The following is a 23,882-nucleotide window of genomic DNA, read 5'->3' on the forward strand; positions in this document are numbered from 1 at the left end:
GATTATTGTTTCTTAGTATTCACGCTCGATTTTTAACTTTACCACCTGATACACAAACTCGAACGTTCTTTCCTTAATAACACCTTATTTTTAAAAAAATTTCCTCTTTACTTCTCTGATAACATTAATACTGATCACCTATACCACGTTTCACCATATTCGACGTAACTATGTCCCTCAAAATTCTACCTGTCCTCACTAGACTCTTACCGACTTACTGTCTGCTTAAAAACACAGGTGCGCTGAAATAAAAAATTCTCATTGTCAGCGCTACAACGCCGAACGTATGTCGTTCTGCCAAAGAGACTGGTCCCGTTACACAGGGAACCATTTCATCTAGCGAAAATTTGAGATTCCGGTTAACGCCACCCACTAAACCATTTGAACCATACAACACGAACAATAGCGACTCTGTCACACATCCCCGGTCCATACTTCTGTGCCGAACTCATCGTCAGAATAAAGTGTCAACTTCTGGCTGTCGAGAAGTTTCCAGTCCACGAGGCCTTGTGCTACCTTCGGCAGTCATTCGCCTACGTTTGGCCGGCGATTGCGAACGTTGCGAATTGTTGAATAAATTAATGTGTGTGCTGCACTTTCGAACTATCGAAGTATTCTTCGTTTACATGCAGGTTTTCCCACTGGTGCATCACAACCTGTGTTATAAATAACACATTAAAATTCTCGCCTGAATTATGCGTATTGCCCTTTGTTATACAGGATTGTCAGAAAGCTTGAAAGGATGTTGTAGGGTAGGTAGTGCTGAGAAATGATTGTCAAGACAAAAATTCAACACGTTGCACCGTTCCCGAGTTAATTAACACTGAAGTTAGTCAATCAGGCCGTTGCTCGTCCAAACTGAAGCGGCCCGCCAGATACAATTAGTGTCAGTTCTTCTGATAGCGTAAATTACACCGCACGAGACTGCTCAGCCTTTAGCTCGGGTTAGATCCTTACTACCGTCCCATGTTCAATTTTGTGTCGCTCTCTGATTCGGTTTTATGGAATCAAACTAAGACCGTGTTTGGCGAAACAGTCTCTGGCGGGCCGTGTGAATTGGCGCGCGCAGCGGCCTGGTTGGCGTTCTTAAATGCTAATAACTCGGAAACGGGGCAACGTTTGGAATTTTTTCTTAACAGTTATTTCTCAACAAAACCTACCACGAACCACCCTTACAAGCTTTTCAGACTGTTTTTGACCACCCTGTGTGCAGGGGGATTCCGTGATGATGTTATAAACTTTCAGGAATGATTGAGAATGGTATATGCATCAGTTTAGGGTAAGGGACTCCGGTTCGGAAACGACTGAATTGGGAGTTATAAGGGAAAATCGTTCTGATATCTTTGACACTGACATACATGTACCGGTACAATTGTGGCTAAGATGGTAGGGTAACCAGCTGTCAGAGGTGTGGACCAAAACAAGCAAAAAGAAAGTCTAGTAAATATGGGCTTTAAAATGCAAAGCTTAAGAGCGGTGGGCACTAGTATTTTCATTACTGTGCAATACGTCTTCTACTAATCAATTGCCCATAGTGCTTAAGGTACCGGTATGCATTTTAGAGCCCAATTTACTTGACTTTTTTCTTGTTTTGGTCCATACTACCACCTCTGAAAGTTGCCTGTCCTAAAATCTTAGCAACAGCTGTGCCTGTACATATATTCCATTGACAAAGGTATCAAAATGGTTTTCGGTTGTATTTTCGACACGGTCGTTTCCTGACCAGAGTCGCTTAACTCAAACTGATAAATTTACCCTTGTCCACCATTCCTCAAGGTTTGTTACATCATCACGGAATCAACCTGTATGTCTGTCGTCGGTTTCACCTCTCACGCTGAAGGACGTTCCACACCCTCTGACTCACAGCTCGTAAGTGCGCCATCCGCAGGCTCCATAGTGTGGAAAGCCTCATGAAATGCTGTTGACAGCCATCCAAGCGTGGTTATTTATTTATAACGAATATCACGATACAATATTACTTCCGAAGAACGATTAACCCCGTTTAATTAAAAAAAGTAATATGAAAATGGCTATTAGAATAGGCGACTGGAACAGTTATTGAAAAGGTCCTCGGAATATGCAGTACGTCTGTAAAGGAAACTGCGAGCAGATGCTACTGCGAGCAATTCTATAGTGTTGTTCCAGTACTCGGAGTCCTTATCACATAGCCATGTAAAGAGACATCGTGCAAATTCAGATCCGCGCTTCCAAGATCGAGACAGGTCGGTACAGCCCATTCGAAAGCATAACAAAAATGTTCGAGAAACTTAACTGGGAATCGTTGGAAGAAAGATGACATGATTCTCCAGAAAGCTTTTTGGGTAAATTTAGAGAACCTGTATTCGAAAAAGAATGCGTGACTATTTTGCTGCCACTACTGTACATCTCGCGGAGAGACCATGATGTGAGGGCACGTTTGCAGGTATACAGTCACCAGCGGCAAAATGCTCCTATCAGAGCACGTAAAAGACGAATATGCTCCTACTTAATATTGCCAGACTCACTCTCATTCAGTCAAATTCATTGTCATTATCTCTTTGTGTCTAACTGTCACTGTCTTGTGTCTCACAACCACAGCCTCCTTCGTTCTGTCCGACTGCTACTGTCTCCTCTCATAGTCATTGCTCCTTCTTGCTCTCTGTTACTGCTACCGTCTCATTCATTGCTCCCCACGGCTGCTGTCTCTTCCCACTTCCACTATCTCTCTCTTCTTCGCTGTCATCATCATAGACGGTCTCTCTTTATGCCTGGCTCTCACCCACTTCCACTCTCTCCTTCTCTTTACTCCTTTCCCACTATTACTGTCTCCTTCGTTCTTTTCCTTGCACCGTTCTATCACTTAAACGATGTTTCACTGCCACCGTGTCCCTCTCTTTCTCTCACACTGCCATTCTCTTTTTCGTTTTTCTATACCATAACCACCGTCTACTGTCTTCCACTGTTTGTTACTTTTCCACTGTCTTCTTCTCTCTCGGCATAAAGGCGCGAATATGTTTGCACGCCAAAATTTTTGAGAAAATTTTTAACGCTGCTGAGGAAGACAGAGTGAGGCAGCTGGTATCCCACTATTCAGAGTCTTTTAAACAGCAGCATATACGCCTTTTTTGTTCTCCGATAGGAGTATTTTTCCTACGGTTCCCTTCTTTTCCCTAGCACAGCACGGCATGTCACTTATATACAAATAACTTTACGTGTTAGTAAAATTTTGGTAGTTTATTGCCCGCAGCTCGTGGTCGTGCGGTAGCGTTCTCGCTTCCCACGCCCGGGTTCCCGGGTTCGATTCCCGGCGGGGTCAGGGATTTTCTCTGCCTCGTGATGGCTGGGTGTTGTGTGATGCCCTTAGGTTAGTTAGGTTTAAGTAGTTCTAAGTTCTAGGGGACTGATGACCATAGCTGTTAAGTCCCATAGTGCTCAGAGCCATTTGAACCATTTGATTTGGTAGTTTATTCATGTGAAACTGAAGTAACGCAAAACAAATTTTACGCCAAAGGCCAGATTTTACGTGCACAAAAATTTTGCATGTCCTTCAGCACTACGACATGGGGTTTCCAGAACCCTTCTGATGATAACGAAGGCTCTTTACAGCATATTTCTCCGTGCTATGTCACTTTATAAACCACATTTTCGCCTCACACCGAATTTTACGTGCGAATTTTATAAGTAGGGTAACTTTGGACCTCTGTAACTCGGAGACGGGTAAAGGTATCAAGAACATTTTCAAGATTGTTCGAGATCGGGAACTTAGGAATATATCGTATAAATTTCAGGCATTTGCTATTTATAGCCGTCTTGTAATCCGCGGCTTGGTTTCGTTATGAAAAAATGCTAAAAAAAAAATTTCCGGTTTTCTACGAAAATATCCATGATCAAATCGTGTTTCATAAGCCCCTTAAAGCCCACCGTAGACCACATCAAATGCAAAATGGACCAACCGATTTGCTCCATCTGCCTGCGTAGGAGTATGTATGTAATGTTGACACTGTACTCTAGGATCGTTATGTTAGATACACAAATGGTTCGTAGAACAAGGGCTATCCAAAAGAGTCAACCCAACATTTCTATCACCAAAGTAAACCGGAGCATGAGCCAGCATAACGCCGTTTTTATGCGCGGAGCTTTGGAACATATGAGTTAACGCATGCTGTCACGTGCGTGCCGATTTTTGCTTTTCTCAGTATACGAATGGAGAAGAAATAAGAAAGAAAATCGATGGTATTTTTACCATTTACCGTTCGCCATTAACTGTCCAAGTAGCTTGCAGTGTACAGGACTGTCATATGTAGAAACGAAAGGGACGAGTAGAGGACAATGAAACAAGCGAATAATCCTAATGAACATAGGTCCGGAAACCAATGGTTTGCCCAGCAAAGCGTATTACGACTGAGTACAAGAATACCTTCTAATATAGAGTCCCCGAGAATCCGAACTGCAGATATGCACTTGAGGAGAAACACATACAAAAAGTGGTCAACGTGGCCATTGTTCATTTGAACATATGCAGCAAATGCTTTGCGTCGGGAGAAGATGAGATAGTTTTTGTTTCTGCATGAAATTATGATGGAAAATTTTGAAATGATTAACCACACATGTTTCGCAAGTTTTCTTCGAACCGATGTATATGACAAAATCATAACATTTATGACCGTTAGTATTTATTATTATGAGTTGGACTACTAGGCATCACAGCCCAAAAATCGGGGTAAGAGGAAAAAATAAATTGGAAACTATCGCCAATTTCAATGAATACTAGCTGAGTAGCCAGTGTTGCCACGGTATGTATTTATTTCAGTTCTATTAGTCCATCTTTTCCTTTCCCCTCTATCTGTCCGTCTCCTCTGCCCCCTTCTCTTTCCATCTTCTTCTCCCACTGTTCTCTATCCATCTCCTCCTACCCCTGTCTCTCCGCCCAACTCCTTCTCTCTCTCTCTCTGTTCATCTCCTCTTATTTCCTTTCTATGTCCATCTTCTCTTTCCCCTCTCTCTGTCCTTCTTCTCCTTCTTCTCCTTCTTTCATATCTCCTGGGCTATGTGTTCTACAATGATATAATTTTGTAGGTACATTCAGTCACCTATGTGGATACTGTCTGCTAAACGTGTTGCGAATTGAGTTAGTAGCAAAGAAGGAACAAATGTAAACGTCATAACGTCAAGCCTGGGAGACAGTTTTACTGCATGAACAGCGAAAATGTACTGAGAGATAAGCTTTTTTCGTTTCATCGTTTTTGAGAGTTGTCAGCGAAAAAAAGTTTCATAAAGCTTTGAAATCAAAGTAAAGTTTTTTGCAAGTCACTAACGTCTCTTTTTATCAAATACTAGATAGTGCGCATAGCAGCTATACAGGGTGATTTTGTTCCACCATGTATCAACTCTAGGGACTGATCGATGAGAGGATAAGGAACGAAAAAAGACTCATGAACTTAGGTCTGAAAATGCTTGGTTTCCATGCTAGAGACCATTTATTCAACCATGCTTTGTTACAGAGACTGCTGTCCCATACGCGCTGTACTATGCAGCCACAGTTACAAATTGTATGGTTTCCTCCTAGAGAGTGGTACTGCTCTCATACGCCATGCCCTAGCATCCCTCCTGCCATAATAATTGGTAATGTTGTGTCCGATTCACTTCTTTTGCTAACTCACCTTGTAGTGGATGTGATGCAGCGTTGTACACAATGGTTCCGTGTTCGAATCCAGAGCTTACCGACGTGGTATATACTTACGGTAAGGCAAATGCCAACTGGCGGCGGGCAGCCAGGTTTTATCAGGAGACCTAACCCCCGCCGACAATAACTACAGCTTTCAAAGTTTGCAACAGTGTATCGCGGTTTGTCTGAAACAGGAAATCATGGATGTACCCCAAATGTTCGGATGCCAGACTTGGAGTAAAATGTGATTAACACTACGGAAGGCGACAGTCGCGTTAGTACCAGGGAATTGGCCCGCCAGTACAGGGTAAGCCAGACGACCGTGGTGAACGTTCTCCATGACAATTGTTACTACCCTTATCACTTGCACCGTGTGTAGGGCATACTAGCGACCGACTTTCCACATCCGGAGCAGTTTTGTCACTGGTTCCTCCACTAGGCAACCACGATTCCGGGATTTGTGTCATCCATCCTATTCACAGACGATACCATCTTTATGCGGACTGATACTTCGACAACAGTCATCTGTGGGATGGTATGCAGAATCCCCAGCGGATCATCAGCATCGGTGCAGCCGGAATATGTGGGCCGGGATAACTGGCTACCGTACTTTGGGACCAGTGTTCCTTCCACGTCGCCTAACAGGCTTGAAATATCGGTGTTTCTTGCGGATGATTGTGCCTCCCCATTGACGAGTTGAAAGTTGTGTGGTTGCTACATGATGGTGCTCCAGCCCACTTCGCCGTTAACGCAACTAAATCGTGTCTTTCCTGATCGATGAATGGGACGAAGAGATCAAGTTGCATGGCCTGCTAGTTCACCGGATATCAACCCGCGCGATTTCTGGTTATGGAGCCATTTCAAAAGTATCATGTACGCAGAGCCCATTCCCGATGTGGAGACGCTGGAGCAGCGTACTCAAGCTGCCTTTGACACTGTTGTCATGCGGCCTGGCCGATGTGAACGTGTGAGCCTGAACATGCTAAGACCCGTACACGGATGCGTTGAGGCACATGGAAACCATTTTCTACATATAACGTAACTGTGGTCGCATGCTACAGCGCATATTAGAGCGCAGTCTCTGTAGCAATGTATGATTGAATAAATGGTCTCTAACAGGGAAACCATCCATTTCCGGACATAAGCTCGTTACACCTTTCTTGTTCCTCTTATCGATCAGTCCCTTGACTTTGTACGCGGTGGGAAAAAATCACCCTGTACATTATGCAACGTGTACCTTACGCAACAAATACTGTGGAAGTATATCAGACACATTTAAGGTTGTATGAGCATTGTATTCACTACTTTGAATCACGTAGCACACATATCAACCAAGAAAAGCGTTTTCACGAATAGGATGAAGTTCAAAAGTCAAAGAGTGAATATTTTTGCCTGATTCACGCAATATTCTTCATATCGGTAAGTATCTTGTACTTCACACTTTCTAAAATAGCCTTTGTTCATCAAAAAGGTTCAAATGGCTCTGAGCACTATGGGACTCAACTTATCAGGTCATTAGTCCCCTAGAACTTAGAACAACTTAAACCTAACTAACCTAAGAACATCACACACATCCATGCCCGAGGCAGGATTTGAACCTGCGACCGTAGCGGTCTCGCGGTTCCAGACTGCAGCGCCTAGAACCGCACGGCCACTTCGGCCGGCCTTTGTTCTTCCTCATAGGTCGAGCTATCTCCTTGCCAGATCTGACTGAAATCGTTTCAGTAGGTTAGTAATAATAAATTTAAGCGTCATGCATAACGCGTCAGTTTTCCAAGCACTTCAGTGTTTATGACGTCGTATATTTTGAACTATTTGTCGTACAATAATATAATTTTGCAAGTCCGTTCAGTGGTACATGTGAACACAACGTGTGTCGCGAGTACAATTAGTAGTAACGAAGATTAAAACGTCATGCATGATGCGAAAACGAAGAGCGAAAATATACTAAGTGATAAAATTTTTTCCTTTTATCATTGTGTGATGGTGTCAGCGAGAAAAATGTTCGTAAAGTTTGTTGTGCATAAGTAAAGGCCCTGAACTCAAATGCTGGATTAATAAAATCTGCGCATTCGCGCATAGTGAAATACAGCTGTTTGACCCGCATCCCCACTGCTTCAATAGGTAACTGGTTCTTACGCCACAGCGATTCTTTAGAGACAGTGTGCAATGTGTACCAAGTTTGGTTGAAATATGTCCAGTGGTTTCGGAGGAGATGTGAAACAAGCATACATACATTTTTATTACATGTATCAATGATTATCTTTTTTTTTCATTATCCGATTTCGATAAATTATAGTTTATACCGTGCTCCTAGCTATGCAGACGTTACCAATGAAAACCTCATAGTAACCCGTCAAGTAGTTTTGGAAATTTGCGTGTTCAGACAGATAAGAAAGTTTTAGTAAACTTTTAAATCACGATATCTTTTTTTTTTCGTGATCCTATTTTGATGAACTAAAGCCCATACGGTGTCCCAAACTATGTTCAGGTAATCTGTGGAAAATCCATGAAAATTTTTCAAGTAGTTTTGGAGATCAACGTGTGTAAAGACAGAAACACGACGGTTTTACAGATTTATTATTAGAATAGAAGAGTTTATTATCGAATATAACATAATACAAGTTTGTGTAGCAGCCAGTGACCGTTCCATGGCTGATACCTGCTGTTTTACAGCACAGTCGTTGCACGTTTCCCATGTGGAATGCCGTACTCCTGACAATTTCGAAAAACAGTCACGCCACCAGTTTCATGCGCTCCATTCGTAAATAGATGCCTTTTTCACTACACTGGCCTCTATTTGTCGTTTTTACGTGATTTCTATGGATGGTCTACAAATGTAAATAAAGTTATTACGAGTGTCCATTGTACTCAAAAGTAAACATGGCGTCTTTCCCAGGTGAGAAGGTGAGATACAAATTGAAATACGTGTTGCAATTCGGCAGCAAATGGGAAGTAGCTGGACGCGCGTTCCATTCCATAGAGTACATGGTAAACATACGGTTAGAACTGGTAAAAATGTGTAGAAATCACTACATCTGCAGTTTTCTTACACACACACACACACACACACACACACACCGTCAACGATATACATTTCTATATACAAAGTAGTCCATTGATAGTGACCGGGCCAAATATCTCACGAAATAAGCGTCAAACAAAAAAACTACGAAGAACGAAACTCGTCTAGCTTCAAGGGGGAAACCAGATGGCGCTGTGGTTGGCCCGCTAGGTGGCGCTGCCATAGGTCACACGGATATCAACTACGTTTTTTTAAATAGGAACCCCCATTTTTTTATTACGTATTCGTGTAGTACGTAAAGAAATATGTTTTAGTTGGACCACTTTTTTCACTTTGTGAGAGATGGCGCTTTATAGTCACAAACGTATAAGTACGTGGTATCACGTAACATTCCGCCAGTGCGGAGGGTATTTGCTTCGTGATACATTACCCGTGTTAAAATAGACCGTTTACCAATTGCGGAAAAGGTCTATACCGCATTGATGTATGGCTATTGTGATCAAAATGTCCAACGGGCGTGTGCTATGTATGCTGCTCGATATCCTGGACGACATCATCCAAGCGTCCGGACCGTTCGCCGGATGGTTACGTTATTCAAGGAAACAGGAAGTGTTCAGCCACATGTGAAACGTCAACCACGACCTGCAACAAATGACGATGCGCGTGTACGTGTTTTAGCTGCTGTAGCGGCTAATCCGCACATCAGTAGCAGACAAAGTGCGCGAGATTCGGGAATCTCATAAAAGTCGGTGTTTAGAATTCTACATCAAAATCGATTGCACCCGTATCGTATTTCTATGCACCAGGAATTGCATGGCGACCACTTTGAACGTCGTGTACACTTCTGCCATTGGGCACAAGAGAAATTACGGGACGATGACAGATTTTTTGCACGCGTTCTATTTAGCGACGAAGCGTCATTTACCAACAGCAGTAACGTAAACCGGCATAATATCCACTATTGGGCAACGGAAAATCCACGATGGCTGCGACAAGTGGAATATCAGCGACCTTGGCGGGTTAATGTATGGTGCGGCATCAGCGACCTTGGCGGGTTAATGTATGGTGCGGCATTATCGGAGGAAGGATAATTGGCTCCCTATTTTATCGATGGCAATCCAAATGGTGCAATGTATGCTGATTTCCTACGTAATGTTGTACCGATGTTACTACAAGATGTTTCACTGCATGACAGAATGGCGATGAACTTCCAACATGATGGATGTCCGGCACACAGCTCGCGTGCGGTTGAAGCGGTATTGAATAGCATATTTCATGACAGGTGGATTGGTCGTCGAAGCACCACACCATGGCCCGCACGTTCACCGGATCTGACGTCCCCGGATTTCTTTCTATGGTGAAAGTTGAAGGATATTTGGTATCGTGATCCACCGACAACACCTGACAACATGCGTCAGCGCATTGTCAATGCATGTGCGAACATTACGGAAGGCGAACTACTCGCCGTTGAGAGGAATGTCATTACACGTATTGCCAAATGCATTGAGTTTGACGGACATAATTTTGAGCATTTATTGCATTAATGTGGTATTTACAGGTAATCACGCTGTAACAGGATGCTTTCTCAGAAATGATAAGTTCACAAAGGTACATGTATCGCATTGGAACAACCGAAACAAAATGTTCAAACGTACCTACGTCCTGTATTTTAATTTAAAAAACCTACCTGTTACGAACTGTTCGTCTAAAATTGTGAGCCATATGTTTGTGACTATTACAGCGCCATCTATGACAAAGGGAAAAAAGTGGTCCAACTAAAACATTCATATTTCCTTAAGTACTACACGAATATGTAATAAAATATGGGGGTTCCTATTTTTTAAAAAAAAACAGTTGTTATCTGTTTGACCTACGGCAGCGCCATCTGGCGGGCCAACCATAGCGCCATCTGGTTTCCCCCTTCGAGCTAGACAAGTTTCATTCTTTGTAGTTTTTTCGTTTGACGCTTATTTCGTGAGATATTTGGCCCGGTCACGATCAATGGAGCACCCTGTAGTCAGAGGCCGACTGGGCAGTAATGTGAAACATACACATGGTGCAACAAAGGCGCTTTGTATAATAAAACTGACAGCCTACGATGGTTTAGAATGGTTTCATTATTTAGAACTTACCTCTAGGCTGTGGACCCATATACGAAGAAGAAAGCGCTAAGGTAGCGCGTGTGTAAATCGCGCTTTGTGTGCCGCACGGTAGTGTTTTAGTGTGAGGAGCAGCCAGAGGTGAATAGGGCGAGTGTGCCCCGCCCGTCGCCTTGGCTACGGCGGACGCAACACGCTCCGCTTCTTCCCTCTGCCCGTCGCCGCCGTCGGCCAATCAATACGACGGCTCGGCGTGGCGCGGGGTCGCACCGGGCGAGACGAGAGGGAAAGGGAAAGGGCCGGCGCTTTTAGTGCGTCCCCACCCCACCCACTGCTCTACCCTTTGTCGCTCTGCGCCGACTTTTTTCCGTGGGAACCGAGTCAGCGGACCCGCCGCGCTGCCACAGGAAGAGCTCGGCCGCATCGTGTGAAATACCCCACCTGCCGGCAGCCGACAGCGAAAACTGAACACACACACAGCTCTTACTGTGGGCTAACTCGCTTTTTACATACTCAGTTTCTGGTAGCGGTGGGTTGCGGTCAGGAGCCAAAATACCTTCACCGGCGAAGAGTATGTGTAGAATTAGAGGGCGACTGCAGATCATCTGTCGAAAACCTTTCTGTAGTCCAGAATCACTGACTGTGGAAGTTCTCATCGGATGATAACGAAGAGGACGGATTACTTGCCGACATAATGTTCGCCTTACTTTTCTATGGAGAGCATCAGCCATTTCAAATGGCTCTGAGCACTATGGGAATTAATATCTGAGGTCATCAGTATGCTAGAACTTAGAACTACTTAAACCTAACTAACCTAAGGACAACACACACATCCATGCCCGAGGCAGCATTCGAACGTGCGACCGTAGCGGTCTCGCGGTTCCAGACTGCAGCGCCTAGAACCGCACGGCCACTTCGGCCGGCTCTGCCATGTAAGCAGGAGATCCTGGGTTCGTGTCCTGGTCGGGGCACACATTTTGAAATTAAAAAAGACGTCCTAAGATATCTCAATAATTTTATTTTTACATGAAAGCCCGTACCTTAACCTACGCACTGACGCTATTACAGTCTGATTCTCCCTTGTTTACGTTGTGTACTGAGTGTTTGTTTAAGATGCCTCCGATAATCGTGAGTCCCGCCGACTGTGAAGTACGGGCTGTTATAAGATTTCTTAGTGCTAAAGGCCTAAAAGCGATCGGTATTCATCTTGAGACCTGTGTAGTTTACGGAGAAAACATTATGAGTGATGGAATGGTAAGAAACTGGGTGAGAGCATTTAAAGATGGCCACACAAATTTGCATGATGAACAACGGAGTCGGCGCCCTTCGGTCGTTAATGAAAGTTTGGTGCAGGAAGTGGACAATAAGGTGAGAGAAAACAGACGCTTTACGATTTCCTCCTTGCGAGATGACTTTCGTAATGTTTCTCGTAGTGTTTTGTATGGCATTGTGACCGAGCACTTGAATTACCGAAAATTGTGCGCACGTTGGGTACCGAAAATGTTGACAGATGTGCACAAAACCAAACGTTTAGACAGTGCATCGACTTCCCTTGAGCGGTACCACAACGACGGCGATGATTTCTTAAGCCAAACTGTTACGGGCGATGACACATGGGTGGCCTACGTCACACCAGAATCAAAGCAACAGTCCATGGAAGGTGAGCAAGGGCATCGTTTTGCTGCAAGACAATGCCCGTCCGCTTGTGGCGAATCAGATCGAACATCTCATCACATCTTTTCGTTGGGAAACTCTAGATCATCCTCCGTACAGCCCCGATCTTGCGCCCAGTGACTACCATCTGTTCCTGCACTCGGAGAAACACCTCGGCGGTCAGCATCTTCAGGACGATGAAGAAGTCAAAACAGTGGTGATGCAGTGGTTAATAATTTAGGAGGCAAATGACGAGGGTATTCAAAAACTGGTACAACGTTGTGACAGGTGCCTCAACATTGACGGAAATTATGTAAAAAATGTTCAAATGGTTCTGAGCACTATGGGACTTAACTTCTGAGGTCATCAGTCCCCTAGAACTTAGAACTACTTAAACCTAACTAACCTAAGGACATCACACACATCCATGGCCGAGGCAAGATTCGAACCTGCGACCATAGCGGTCGCGCGGTTCCAGACTAAAGCGCCTAGAACCGCTCGGCCACACCGGCCGGTCGGAATTTATATAGAAAAGTAGATTAAGGTAAAGGCTTTCATGTAAAAATAAAATTATTGAGATATCTTAGCACGTCTCTTTTTAATTTCAAAACGGTGTAAGACGTGTATATTTCTATTGTTATTTGTCAAATCAAAATTTATGAAAGATGTTAATATTTTATTGATAGAATTAAGTCGGAATAATTAATACACTCCTGGGAATTGAAATAAGAACACCGTGAATTCATTGTCCCAGGAAGGGGAAACTTTATTGACACATTCCTGGGGTCAGATACATCACATGATCACACTGACAGAACCACAGGCACATAGACACAGGCAACAGAGCATGCACAATGTCGGCACTAGTACAGTGTATATCCACCTTTCGCAGCAATGCAGGCTGCTATTCTCCCATGGAGACGATCGTAGAGATGCTGGATGTAGTCCTGTGGAACGGCTTGCCATGCCATTTCCACCTGGCGCCTCAGTTGGACCAGCGTTCGTGCTGGACGTGCAGACCGCGTGAGACGACGCTTCATCCAGTCCCAAACATGCTCAATGGGGGACAGATCCGAAGATCTTGCTGGCCAGGGTAGTTGACTTACACCTTCTAGAGCACGTTGGGTGGCACGGGATACATGCGGACGTGCATTGTCCTGTTGGAACAGCAAGTTCCCTTGCCGGTCTAGGAATGGTAGAACGATGGGTTCGATGACGGTTTGGATGTACCGTGCACTATTCAGTGTCCCCTCGACGATCACCAGTGGTGTACGGCCAGTGTAGGAGATCGCTCCCCACACCATGATGCCGGGTGTTGGCCCTGTGTGCCTCGGTCGTATGCAGTCCTGATTGTGGCGCTCACCTGCACGGCGCCAAACACGCATACGACCATCATTGGCACCAAGGCAGAAGCGACTCTCATCGCTGAAGACGACACGTCTCCATTCGTCCCTCCATTCACGCCTGTCGCGACACCACTGGAGGCGGGCTGCACGATGTTGGGGCGTGAGCGGAAGACGGCCTAACGGTGTGCGGGACCGTAGCCCAGCTTCATGGAGACGGTTGCGAATGGTCCTCGCCGATACCCCAGGAGCAACAGTGTCCCTAATTTGCTGGGAAGTGGCGGTGCGGTCCCCTACGGCACTGCGTAGGATCCTACGGTCTTGGCGTGCATCCGTGCGTCGCTGCGGTCCGGTCCCAGGTCGACGGGCACGTGCACCTTCCGCCGACCACTGGCGACAACATCGATGTACTGTGGAGACCTCACGCCCCACGTGTTGAGCAATTCGGCGGTACGTCTACCCGGCCTCCCGCATGCCCACTATACGCCCTCGCTCAAAGTCCGTCAACTGCACATACGGTTCACGTCCACGCTGTCGCGGCATGCTACCAGTGTTAAAGACTGTGATGGAGCACCGTATGCCACGGCAAACTGGCTGACACTGACGGCGGCGGTGCACAAATGCTGCGCAGCTAGCGCCATTCGACGGCCAACACAGCGGTTCCTGGTGTGTCCGCTGTGTCATGCGTATGATCATTGCTTGTAAGCCCTCTCGCAGTGTCCGGAGCAAGTATGGTGGGTCTGACACACCGGTGTCAATGTGTTCTTTTTTCCATTTCCAGGAGTGTATTTGTCATGTTGGAAATAATTGTGGTAGCAGGGAATGTCTGCACCAAAGTATTGTTGACAAGAGAGACCGCAAATTGATATAATTTTAAAAAGGGCGGGAGAGACCGCGTATGGATACATTTTAAGAAAAGAACGGGAAAGACCGCGCATTGATACATTTTGTAATGGTAGCAGGGATTGTCTGCACCAGAAAGCACTGTTGGCAGGAGAGACCGCACTTTAGCGTTCGTAGGAAGTCAGTAGTAAGCGAGAAGTGAAGCGAGTCGGTAGCAGGTCTGAAGCGAGAGGTTGAGAGGAGCGGTGTGCCTGCCAGCCACTAGCTATGATTTACAAGAGATTATAAACGGATGCACAGAGACATCAGCTAACTATTATAATAAGAGGAACTAATATTATTGAATTAATTTTTTGAGAAACTCAAGACTACTGAAGGTATGTTTGCGCATTGCTAGTTGTAAGATTATTGTAAAAAGTAAGTCCCATTTGAACGTTTGTAAAATCATTTCATTCAGAATATAATTAATTTTTGCCAGCAATATTGCATTTCTGATTATAATCCATCCCAAAAACCATCAACGTAAAACTTTTCAAAATTTTATTGTTGTGAAGAAAAAGTTTAACTATGAATTACGTAACTTCAGTCAAATTAATTAAAGAATAACGTCAGCTTTGCTATTAAAGAATAACGTCAGCTTTGGTAATAAATACAGTCACTTATTATGACAGTCCACCAGCAGCTAATAGAGTATAGTAAACCAGAGTAAGTATATTCATGTCGCAGTTCGATGTAGCAGTCAGATGGCGATCCAGTAACAGTAAAAAAGGTAAGGAACAGTTTTGTGTTGTCGCAGATAACGACTGAGGGCCACGATGACGACACATTCTACGTTTTGTCGAAATAATCACAAAATCACTTTTAATAAGCAACAATTAAATTTGTATGCGAAGATTGAGAAAGAGAATAAATTTCAAAGGGAAGATTTCATTTGTTATTATTAAGCAAGAGAAAGAAATCCTAAGGGAAGGTTACATAGTTTATTGTAAAAGGGAAGGTTATCATTAACAAAAGAGGTATAGAGGAGACGGGAAGGTTTCAACGGTACTTACTTAAAAACAGGCCCCGTATTAAAAGCATATTGTTCTTGTTTTGTGAAATGAATCCTCACTTGGTCAACCGGAAGTGAGGCACGAACTTACGAAAGGTATCTCGCGCTTTAGCAAGTGCCTATCTTCTTCAAAACATCTCAGCAACCAGGGTCGCAGTCGAGTGTGGCTGTAGGGTAGCCCTGTTCTGAACGCGATCTGCTTCTTTCCACTGCGAGCGTCACGTTATCTCACGCAGCCACTACAAGGTTCTCGGGCTGCTCTCGCTTCTGCGCAGTTCGGTGCGTTTCGCGACTGCGGCCCTCGAGTAAGGAAGGACGGCTCGCTCGTGGCGGCTGAGGACTGTGAGTCGTGGCAGGAGGGGGGGGGGGGCAGGAGGCTGCCGCATCCGCCGGAGACGATGCGGTGCGAGGCGACGCGACGCGGCGGCAGCGGCTGAAAAGGCGGCGCCGTCGTTTCCAGCTGAAAGAGGGGCCGCCAAAGGCCGCCCGCACTCGAGCGCCGCCGAGCACCCTCCGGCCCAAAGGCACCACAGCCGCGCGCCACTCTGCTGCGCTCACAGTCAATACGGCGCCCGCGCACCAGTCCGCACTACGCGCCTTCCGACTGCAGCAAGCAGCAGAGAGGCGCCCGATGTGCCCAAGATGCTCGGTACTCTACACCTACAACTAGGCTCTGGAGCACGCCACAGGGGTACTGTACACTGCATCGCTTATTATAACTCCTTACCACTCCGTTCACTGCTACATTTGATAAACGCACGTGTAGAAAGGCTCCATATTCCAAAGATGTGGAGGAAAGCCCGAGTGGTTGCATTTCTGAAACCAGGAAAGGACTCTGATGACCCAAAAAACTTCCGACCAGTGTCCCTTTTATGTCACTGTTTTAAGATTTTGGAACGCCTGACGCTAAGTCGCATAGCAAGCGTCTTGGAACAACAGATCATCCCACAGCAGGCCGGTTTCCGACCAGGCAAATCTACATCTACAGCTACATTTATACTCCGTAAGCCACCCAACGGTGCCGTTGCCATTACCTCCCTTTCCTGTTCCAGTCGCGTATGGTTCGCGGGAAGAACGACTGACGGAAAGCCTCCGTGCGCGCTCGAATCTCTCTAATTTTACATTTGTGATCTCCTCGGGAGGTATAAGTAGGGGGAAGCAATATATTCGGTACCTCATCCAGAAACGCACCCTCTCGAAACCTAGATAGCAAGCTACACCGCGATGCAGAGCGCCTCTCTTGCAGAGTCTGCCACTTGAGTTTGCTAAACATCTCCGTAACGCTATCACGTTTACCAAATAACCCTGTGACGAAACGCGCCGCTCTTCTTTGGGTCTTCTCTATCTCCTCTGTCAACCCGATCTGGTACGGATCCCAACTGATGAGCAATACTCAAGTATAGGTCGAACGAGTGTTTTGTAAGCCTCCTCCTTTGTTGATGGACTACATTTTCTAAGGACTCTCCCAATGAATCTCAACCTGGTACCCGCCTTACCAACAATTAATTTTATATGACCATTCCACTTCAAATCGTTCCGTACGCATACTCCCAGATATTTTACAGAAGTAACGGCTACCAGTGTTTGTTCCGCTATCACATACTCATACAATAAAGGATCCTTCTTTCTATGTATTCGCAATACATTACATTTGTCTATGTTAAGGGCCAGTTACCACTCCCTGCACCAAGTGCCTATCCGATGCAGATCTTCCTGCATTTCGCTGCAATTTTCTAATGCTGCAACTTCTCTGTATACTACAGCATCATCCGCGAAAAGCCGCATGGAACTTCCGACACTATCTACTAGGTCATTTATATATATATTGTAAAGAGCAATAGTCCCATAACACTCCCCTGTGGCACGCCAGTGGTTACTTTAACGTCTGTAGACGTCTCTCCATTGAGAACAACATGCTGTGTTCTGTTTGCTAAAAACTCTTCAATCTGGCCACACAGCTGGTGTAATATTCCGTAGGCTCTTTCTTTGTTTATCAGGCGACAGTGCGGAACTGTATCGAACGCCTTCCGGAAGTCAAGGAAAATGGCATCTACCTGGGAGCCTGTATCTAATATTTTCTGGGTCTCATGAACAAATAAACCCAGTTGGGTCTCAGGCGATCGCTGTTTCCGGAATCCATGTTGATTCCTACATCGGAGGCTCCTTAGGAAGGTATATAATGTGACAAGAGATTACCATTTAACATCACTGACAGGTACTTTCCTGCAAACAGGAGATTTTTCGTCTGTCTCCAGGGCAAGAAGAGCAGGTGGAGAAATCAGAGGAATGGCGTACCTCAGGGAAGCGTCCTCGCCCCAGCTCTGTATAATATATATACAAATGACCAACCAGTGCCAAACATGCCGATGACACTGCACCGCGCGACCGCTACGGTCGCAGATTCGAATCCTACCAAGGGCATGGATGTGTGTGATGTCCTTAGGTTTGTTAGGTTTAAGTAGTTCTAAGTTCTAGGGGACTGATGACCTGAGATGTTAGGTCCCATAGTGCTCAGAGCCATTTGAAACATTTTTTTATTTGTAGAATGAAGGCTTTCACGACCGGGTGACATGGCTGTTGATATACTTTCCGGGATGTGAGGTCGTGGTCCAAGAACTTTTCTGCTCCTTACGTTTCGTCCAGTTCTGGACGAAACGTAAGGAGCAGAAAAGTTCTTGGACCACGACCTCACATCCCGGAAAGTATATCAACAGCCATTTTTTTTATTTTTTTATTTTGAAGACACTGCAGTTGCAGCCCAAGGTGACAATTTTATGGATGTAGAGGAGAAATTAACCAGGACCCTGGAAGCTCTCTCCCAGTATTATGAGGCAAACCACCTAAGGCCGAACCCTTCCAAGACGCAGGTCTGTGCATTCCATTTAAAGAACAGGGAGGCAAATCGTGAATTAAATGTAATATGGAGAGGTGAACGTCTCGAGCATTTTAAAACGCCCAAATATCTTGGTGTCGGATCGCACGCTGACCTATAAACATCATTGTAATGCCACAAGGGAAAAAGTCTCAACTAGAAACAACATCATCAGGAAACTAACCAAGCCGGCCGAAGTGGCCGTGCGGTTAAAGGCGCTGCAGTCTGGAACCGCAAGACCGCTAAGGTCGCAGGTTCGAATCCTGCCTCGGGCATGGATGTTTGTGTTGTCCTTAGGTTAGTTAGGTTTAACTAGTTCTAAGTTCTAGGGGACTAATGACCTCAGAAGTTGAGTCCCATAGTGCTCAGAGCCATTTGAACCATTTGAAACTAACCAGTGGATCCTGGGATGCAAACCCAAAAGTGCTGAGAACTTCAGCCCTTGCGCTCAGTGTGTCAGCCGCGGAATACGCCGCTCCAGTATGGTCTGTATCAACACACGCGAGAAAAGTTGATGCCGCGGTGAATGAAATGGCAGGGATTGTTACCGGACGCTTGAGGCCAACCCCAGTGCACAAGATGTACTTAATCGTGGGGATCGCACCGCCTAACATACGACGTGACATCGGTGCCGAAGCTGAAAAAAACAATCAAGAAAAGGACATACGTCATCCTTTATATGTACACCAGCCTGCTGACCGACGGCTTTGTTCGATGAAGAGTTTCCTGTCACGTACCCGAGCCCTGGAAGGGTCGGCTGCAGAGATTCGTTTGATAAGGTGGGAAATCGACCTGAGAAACCTCCATAAAGATGTAAAAGAAGAACTGGCGCCTGGTGGAGATCTACTATACACAGTCTGGAGAACCCTAAACCGTATGAGGGTAGAAGTGCCAAAGTGCAAGACAAACCTGCAGCAATGGGGTTTCCTAAAAGAGAATGAGAACACTCTCTGTCTGTGTGGTTTTGTCCAGGATCCTCAATACCTGCTTACCTGTCCATATGTAGACCAGCCCTGCACAATGAATGACTTATGGGAGGCAAATGACAAGGCCATATTGGCTGCTGATTTTTTGAAGTCTGAAGTCTAGTTCCGGACACGGAAAGTAAGTACAGTCGCACGGATAGCGTCTTAAAGCGCCGCTTCCGGGGCAGGTAGGTGCCTCCGTCCCGGATCGAATCCGCCCGGCGGATTAACGACGAGAGTCGGTGTGCCGGATAGCTTGGATGTGGTTTTTACGCGGTTTCCCACACTCCTCTAGGTTAATGCCGGGCTGGTACCCAGGTCCGACCTCAGTTACGAGATTCGCAAACATTTACATAACTTTCCTTCACTTCAGTTCGAATGACACTTGCACAGAGGCACTTGAAGCACGCATATACTGTTCCGGGGGTTAACAGGGTGGTGACAGGAAGGGCACCAGGCCCACCATTAAATGAATCACACCACATCCGCAAATAACCGTACCGGGTCTGCGCCCATGGACGACAAAGTCACAGGAAAAATAAAGTAGACCATTTCGTTCGCCGGCCGATATGGCCGAGCGGTTCTAGGCTCTTCAGTCAGGAACCGCGCTGCTGCTACGGTCGCAGGTTCGAATCCTGCCTCGGGCATGGCTGTGTGTGATGTCCTTAGGTTAGTTAGGTTTAAGTACTTCTAAGTGTAGGGGACTGATGACCTCAGATGTTAAGTTCCATAGTGCTTAGAGCCATTTTTTGAGCCATTCCGTTCTCGCACGAAACGCGGGAAGAATGCTTCTGTGCATGATCAAAATTGTCTGACATTTTCTTCGCCGTCGCAGCAGGAGCGATACATAACGGGCTGTGCTACGGAATATTCCTAGATTTCTCACTAAATTCTGGTTATTGCAAATTTTTCATTGGGCTTTCGCGGTTTGGCTGATGTTGATTATCAAGCGCCTTCAGTTCAAGTTCATCAGCATTTCCTTGCCTCTCTTCCGGATGTCACACAAACTGTGACCATTCGTCTTGCCCTTAGTTGTACACTACCGGTCATTAAAATTGCCACACCAAGCAGAAATCAGATAATAAACGGGTATTCATTGGACAGATATATTATACTAGAACTGACATGTGATTACATTCTCACGCAATTTGGGTGCATAGATCCTGAGAAATCAGTACCCAGAATAACCACCTCTGGTGGTAATAACGGCCTTGATACGCCTGGGCATTGAGTCAAACAGAGCTCGGATGGCGTGTACAGGTACAGCTGCCCATGCAGCTTCAACACGATACCACTGTTCATCAAGAGTAGTGACTGGCGTATTGTGACGAGCCAGTTGCTTGGCCATAATTGACCAGAGGTTTTCAGTTGCTGAGAGGTCTCGAGAATGTGCTGGCCAGGGCAGCAGTCGAACATTTTCTGTATCCAGAAAGGCCCGTAAACGACCTGCAGCATGCGGTCGTGCATTATCCTGCTAGAATGTACGATTTCGCAGGGATCGAATGAAGGGTAGAGCCACGGATCGTAACACACCTGAAATGTAACGTCCATTGTTCAAAGTGCCGTCAATGCGAACAAGAGGTGAACGAGACGTGTAACCAATGGCACCCCATACAGATGCGACCATCATGATGCTGTAAACAGAACCTGGATTCATCCGAAAAAATGACGTTTCGCCATTCGTGCACCCAGGTTCGTCGTTGAGTACACCATCGCAGGCGCTCCTGTCTGTGATGCAGCGTCAAGGGTAACTGCAGCCATGATCTCCGAGCTGATAGTCCATGCTGTTGCAAAAGTCGTCGAACTCTTCGTGCAGATGGTTGTTGTCTTGCGAACGTCCCCATCTGTTGGCTCAGGGATCGAGACGTGGCTGCACGATCCGTTACAGCCGAGCGGATAAGATGCCTGTTATCTCGACTGCTAGTGATACGAGGCCGTTGGGATCCAGCACGGTGTTCCGTATTACCCTCCTGAACCTACCGATTCCATATTCTGCTAACAGTAATTGGATCTCGACCAATGCGAGCAGCAATGTCGCGATACGATAAACCGCAATCGCGATAGGCTACAATCCGACCTTTATCAAAGACGTAAACGTGATGGTACGCATTTCTGGTCCTTACACGAGGCATCACAACAACGTTTCACCAGGCAACGCCGGTCAACTGCTATTTGTATATGAGAAATCGGTTGGAAACTTTCCTCATGTCAGCACGTTGTAGGTGTCGCCACCGGCGCCAACCTTGTGTGAATGCTCTGAAAAGCTAATCATTTGAATATCACAGCATCTTCTTCCTTTAGGTTAAATTTCGCGTGTGTAGCACGTGATCTTCGTGGTGTACCAATTTTAATGGTAGTAGTGTATATGTACATCTCCTGTTAGAGCTATCCGATATGGGTTTCACATAAGTGAACAGTATTCTATGAAAGCATCGCGAGACAATTGTGAGAAATATGACTGTAATACAATTAATAAGACTTATACATGGTCGAGCCACATTAATGTGACTTGCGCCTATGTTCGACGTCAACCTGCAATAACCACCCACAGACGGCAGATGGCAGCATTAGCGTGTTGTGCGGACGCGGAAAATAGTGCGGTCGTTGTCGGAGTGGGGAAACAGGGCGATGTATTTGACGGCCAAAAGGGCATCATCATCGATTTTCGGGCCAGTTGTCGAAACAGCTAAGTTTCGAAACATGCGTACGGGCGAATAGACGTGCAACCGCTGAGCAACTGACCGGCCAGTTGTATCAACGGGCTGCTAACAGTGTCTCCCCTACAGCCGTTCAGCGAATGTTGATGCGTATAGTCCTCTGCAGCAGCGCCTGGAATATGCACCCATGCTGACTGCTGTTCAACGGCGACGAAGGGTGCAATTTGCACTCCACTGAATCAGCTTACTGTAGTCCTTTTCAGAAGAAACCAGACACTCTGCGACAATCGTCGGGAGGGCCGAAGCCGGAGGAGGGAGTGTTCATGGGATTCCCTGGATGTTATCATTTAGAAAGGTTCAAAGGATCAACACAAGCCACGCGGGATTAGCCGAGTGGTCTGAGGCGCTGAAGTCATGGACTGTGCGGCTGGTCCCGGCGGATGTTCGCGTCCTCCCTCGCGCATGGGTGTGTTTGTCCTTAGGATAATTTAGGTTAAGTAGTGTGTAAGCTTAGGCACTGACGACCTTAGCAGTTAAGTCCCATAAGATTTCACACACATTTGAACATTTTTAGGATCAACACAAGTATGTAACTGTCCTGGGGATCACGTCCACACTTACATGTAGTTTGTTATTACTCGGCAAGATGGCACCTACTAGCAGGACAGTGCAAAGTGCCACACAGTCGGCAGTCTAGTACGTGCGTGGTTGATTTCCTACCGTCGCCTCGTTTTGTACTCTTTATTGGTTTTGTGCACTAGGATCAACAAAACATTTGTTCGTTCAAACTCGGTAAAATTAATAGACATCTTTCTTCCCTTTTTGACCTTGACAGGAACATTAATGAAATGCTTTTATAGTAAATAAAACGTGGAGAATATTTCTGGGCGACGAATTCATCGTGTATTTGTGTTATACACTATTAAGTTTCCACATTTTGGCACGTGTATTATGAGCTGAGGCGATGAAATTAATGTAACTTCTGTTTTCCACCTTTAAATTAATCTCGTCACTCTAAGTAAGACACATTTTTCTGTGCCCATACTGCGTCTCTAACTTAACGTCTTTACTGTTCTGCCGCGCGGGTTAGCCAAGCGGTCTCAGGCTCCTTACCACGGTTCGCGGGACTCCCCCCGTCGGAGGTTCGAGTCCTCCCTCGGGCATGTGTGTGTGTGTGTGTGTGTGTGTGTGTGTGTGTGTGTGTGTTGTCCTTAGCGTAAGTTAGTTTAAGTTAGATTATATAGTGTGTAAGCCTAGGGACTGATGACCTCAGCAGTTTGGTCCCATAGGAACTTAGCACAAATTTCAAAAATTTACTATTCTAACGTCTTTGAACCAAATAATTTCGTTGCTTACGTGAAGCTGGGCCACGTTTTGCAACTGTTGAGCGTGTATGCTGCCATAAACAGCAGAGTGGGGCGTGTTCAAGCAGTATTCCGACAATTTAACACCACTCACGTAGTGCACATGACAGAAGTGGGAACTTTAAAACGCATCAAACAAATACAAGATGAATTCGTCGCACAGAAATACACGCCACGTTATGTTTCGCCACATTTCATGTTTTATTAATTTTATAATCATTTCTCGTATGTTCCCGTGAAGGTCAAAAGGAAAAAAGTCTCGTAATTTTACCGAATTTTGGACGAAAAACTTTCATCTACATCATATTCCGCAAGCCACCTAATGGTGTGTGGCAGAGGGTACTTTCGGTACCACTATGTGATCCC

The sequence above is a fragment of the Schistocerca nitens genome, chromosome 4 (assembly GCF_023898315.1).
Source record: "Schistocerca nitens isolate TAMUIC-IGC-003100 chromosome 4, iqSchNite1.1, whole genome shotgun sequence".
NCBI lineage: Eukaryota > Metazoa > Arthropoda > Insecta > Orthoptera > Acrididae > Schistocerca > Schistocerca nitens.